The sequence below is a fragment of the Hyperolius riggenbachi genome, chromosome 3 (genome assembly GCF_040937935.1).
Source record: "Hyperolius riggenbachi isolate aHypRig1 chromosome 3, aHypRig1.pri, whole genome shotgun sequence".
Classification (NCBI taxonomy): Eukaryota; Metazoa; Chordata; class Amphibia; order Anura; family Hyperoliidae; genus Hyperolius; species Hyperolius riggenbachi.
Window position 1 is genome coordinate 441657055 of NC_090648.1, and position 4864 is coordinate 441661918.

Consider the following 4864-nt stretch of genomic DNA (forward strand, 5'->3'; position numbering starts at 1 on the left):
CCTGCCACCGCTTGACCTCCTCCACATGTCTACAATGAGGTCCAGGGCCAACAGGATAACGCATGGACCTCCCCTCCCCTCCGCCATTGGTTTCTATAACCTCCTCCCTTCAGGCTGCCACTACAGGACCATCCCCACCAAAACCTCTAGGTACAGGAACACCTTCCCCCAAGTAGTCCTTGTCAGGATATAGCAGCTAGTTATGATGTTGGGGTAATACAGAAGCTATATTTGTTAATTTTCCTGTCTGCTGTGTACTTCAGATGTGTATGCCTGCTACAAGCAAGTCTAGCTTTGGGAGAAGCTACTAATTGTATATAGTACATATGTGAACAGGAGAGCAGGAACTTCTAAATGGAGTTGCTAATGTGTCAATAGACCTACGTTTGCATTAAATTTCTCTGGAAGCAGGGAGCTTGGACATTAGCATACAGTTCCTCTTGCCATCAAGGATACAGGTAATTAGGTAACGATCCCCTTTTGTCTGGCATCGTGCAACGGTGTTGCATTGCTTTGATCTTTGTATTCATGTAAACAGCTCCCTTGTCCCACTATACAACTCAGGACTGAGTCTAGACTGTTGAGTAGTGTTGGGCGAACAGTGTTCGCCACTGTTCGGGTTCTGCAGAACATCACCCTGTTCGGGTGATGTTCTAGTTCGGCCGAACACCTGATGGTGTTCGGCCAAACCGTTCGGCCACATGGCCGAACTAAGAGCGCATGGCCGAACGTTCCCCGAACGTTCGGCTAGCGCTGTGATTGGCCGAACGGGTCACGTGGTTCGGACCCGAACGCGCTCTGATTGGCCGAACTGTCACGTGGTTCGGGTAAATAAATACCCGAACCACGTCATATCTCCATTTGTCTGTGGGTTTAGCTTTGGGTAGGCAGGCAGGGTAGTTCGCGCTCCAGCCACGCTAGCCAGGGTCCCCCCAGTCATTGTGTCGCTGCTGGGAATATTAGTACACCGCTCGCTCAGCCACACTATATAGCATTCTGTTTACTGCCACTCTGTGTACCTCGCTCAGCCACACTATATAGCATTCTGTTTACTGCCACTCTGTGTCTGCTGGGAATAGTAGTACACCGCTCGCTCAGCCACACTATATAGCATTCTGTTTACTGCCACTCTGTGTACCTCGCTCAGCCACACTATATAGCATTCTGTTTACTGCCACTCTGTGTCTGCTGGGAATAGTAGTACACCGCTCGCTCAGCCACACTATATAGCATTCTGTTTACTGCCACTCTGTGTACCTCGCTCAGCCACACTATATAGCATTATTGTGTTTACCACTCTGTGTCTGCTGGGAATAGTAGTACACCGCTCGCTCAGCCACACTATATAGCATTCTGTTTACTGCCACTCTGTGTACCTCGCTCAGCCACACTATATAGCATTATTGTGTTTACTGCCACTCTGTGTCTGCTGGGAATAGTAGTACACCGCTCGCTCAGCCACACTATATAGCATTTTGTTTACTGCCACTCTGTGTACCTCGCTCAGCCACACTATATAGCATTATTGTGTTTACTGCCACTCTGTGTCTGCTGGGAATAGTAGTACACCGCTCGCTCAGCCACACTATATAGCATTCTGTTTACTGCCACTCTGTGTACCTCGCTCAGCCACACTATATAGCATTATTGTGTTTACTGCCACTCTGTGTCTGCTGGGAATAGTAGTACACCGCTCGCTCAGCCACACTATATAGCATTTTGTTTACTGCCACTCTGTGTACCTCGCTCAGCCCCACTATATAGCATTATTGTGTTTACTGCCACTCTGTGTCTGCTGGGAATAGTAGTACACCGCTTGCTCAGCCACACTATATAGCATTCTGTTTACTGCCACTCTGTCTGCTGGGAATAGTAGTACACCGCTCGCTCAGCCACTCAGCCACACTATATAGCATTCTGTTTACTGCCACTCTGTGTACCTCGCTCAGCCACACTATATAGCATTATGTTTCTCTGCCAGTCAGTGTGTATATTGCTGGGATCAGTAATACTCCACTCAACGTCAATCACTATATGAGCTCACCATGAGTTCCTCAGAGACCTCCGCTGTGAGCAGCACTCCCAACAACAGCAACAGCCAACGCCCCACGCAAGCTATAACATCCACCCCAGCAGCCAGTGGTCAGCAGCAGCCCTCGCCGGAGGAGAACGTTGTGTCCATCGGCCCGGCGCCAGAGCGATTATTGAGGGCTGCCATTGAGGAGATGATGGGGCCTGATGTGGAGGAGGAGGTGGGGCTCAGGCCAGCATCCCAAGTTAATGTTGAGGACGATGAGGGGTCTGTGTCTGGGGATGTTGGGGTGGCAGAGGTGGTGGGTGGGTCAGACTCAGGAGAAGAGTTGTATGATGAGGATGATGATCGGGACCATCTGTATGTGCCTCAGAGTCCGACCCCGGAAAACATGTTGTATCGTGTGTTTAGGTACTAAAATCTGCGTTCCCACTTCCCAGTACTGCCCAGGTCCACGGATCCATATAATTTTTTGGGCAGCACTATCAAACTGTGGTACTATGAGTGAGTTGCCATGGTCCTTCTGTGCTGTCACACTCACCGTCTGTCTGCAGATGGATTGTTCAACACAGCTACGCCATCTGACATGTAGTCCTTGACCATCTTCTCCAGGCGATTGGTGTTGGAGGACGTGGAACTGCCCGATTGCTGTTCTGTGGGCTGCTGCATGGGTGTCAGAAAATGTTCCCACTCCAAGGACACTGCCAATACCATTCCCTTTTGGGCACTAGCAGCAGCTTGTGTTCTTTGCTGCCCTCCTGGTCCTCCTGGGTTTGCTGAAGTCAGTCTGTCGGCGTACAACTGGCTAGAGAAGGAGGAGGATGTCAATCTCCTCTCTAAAGTCTCCATCCTCAAGGGCCTGCTGGAATTGTTCCATTTTTGACCTGTCTGACACTTTCTTCAATCAGTTTTTTAACATTGTGTTTGTATAAACTGGGTATAAACCCAGTAATTGGTGTTGTCCAGAATAATGAATAATAATGAATAGTGAATAATGCGCGGGCCGCGTTCAATGCAGTCTAGCATGAATTGAGCCATGTGTGCCAGAGAGTCCTGCCAGACTCCTCTGTCTTCATGTTCTTGTGAGCGTTGTGATTGTTGTGATGCACCATATTCGTCACCAGCATCACTTTCTTCCTCTTCTGCTGTCCATTCCCGCTAAATTGTGGAAGTCCAACGTGCACCGCTCTGTCCCTCGGCAGTGGGGGCATCCAATTCCTGCTCCAACTCCAGCTGTTCCTCGTCCTGTTCTTTGTCATAGCTGGGACCAGCGTTTCCTGAGGCAGGTTGCCTGAGGTTACATAGTTACATAGTTACATAGTTATTTTGGTTGAAAAAAGACATACGTCCATCGAGTTCAACCAGTATAAAGTACAACACCAGCCTGCTCCCTCACATATCCCTGTTGATCCAGAGGAAGGCGAAAAAACCCTTACAAGGCATGGTCCAATTAGCCCCTAAAGGGAAAAATTCCTTCCCGACTCCAGATGGCAGATCAGATAAAATCCCTGGATCAACATCATTAGGCATTACCTAGTAATTGTAGCCATGGATGTCTTTCAACGCAAGGAAAGCATCTAAGCCCCCTTTAAATGCAGGTATAGAGTTTGCCATAACGACTTCCTGTGGCAATGCATTTCACATCTTAATCACTCTTACTGTAAAGAACCCTTTCCTAAATAAATGGTTAAAACGTTTTTCCTCCATGCGCAGATCATGTCCTCTAGTCCTTTGAGAAGGCCTAGGGACAAAAAGCTCATCCGCCAAGGTATTATATTGCCCTCTGATGTATTTATACATGTTAATTAGATCCCCTCTAAGGCGTCTTTTCTCTAGACTAAATAAACCCAGTTTATCTAACCTTTCTCGATAAGTGAGACCTTCCATCCCACGCATCAATTTTGTTGCTCGTCTCTGCACCTGCTCTAAAACTGCAATATCTTTTTTGTAATGTGGTGCCCAGAACTGAATTCCATATTCCAGATGTGGCCTTACTAGAGAGTTAAACAGGGGCAATATTATGCTAGCATCTCGAGTTTTTATTTCCCTTTTAATGCATCCCAAAATTTTGTTAGCTTTAGCTGCAGCTGCTTGGCATTGAGTATGATTATTTAACTTGTTGTCAATGACTACTCCTAAGTCCTTCTCCAAGTTTGATGTCCCCAACTGTATCCCATTTATTTTGTATGGTGCTAGACCATTAGTACGTCCAAAATGCATGACCTTACATTTGTCAACATTGAATTTCATCTGCCATGTATGTGCCCATATAGCCTTCCTATCCAGATCCTGTTGCAATATGACACTATCTTCCTGAGAGTTGATGATTCTGCACAATTTTGTATCATCTGCAAAAATAGCAACATTGCTCACTACTGCATCTACTAGGTCATTAATAAATAAATTGAAGAACACTGGACCCAGAACAGACCCCTGTGGGACCCCACTGCTAACAGTCTCCCATTTTGAGTACGATCCATTGACCACAACTCTTTGTTTTCTGTCCATTAGCCAGTTCCCTATCCATGAACACAGACTCTTCCCCAGTCCTTGCATCCTCAACTTTTGCACCAGACTTTTGTGGGGAACAGTGTCGAAGGCCTTTGCAAAGTCCAAGTATATCACATCTACAGCATTCCCAATATCCATATTAGCATTCACTACCTCATAAAAGCTGAGCATGTTAGTCAAACAGGACCTGTCTTTAGTAAACCCATGTTGATGCTGAGAAATAAGATTATTTTCTACTATGAAGTCATGTATAGTATCTCTTAGTAACCCCTCAAATAGTTTGCATACAACTGATGTTAAACTTACAGGTCTATAATTTCC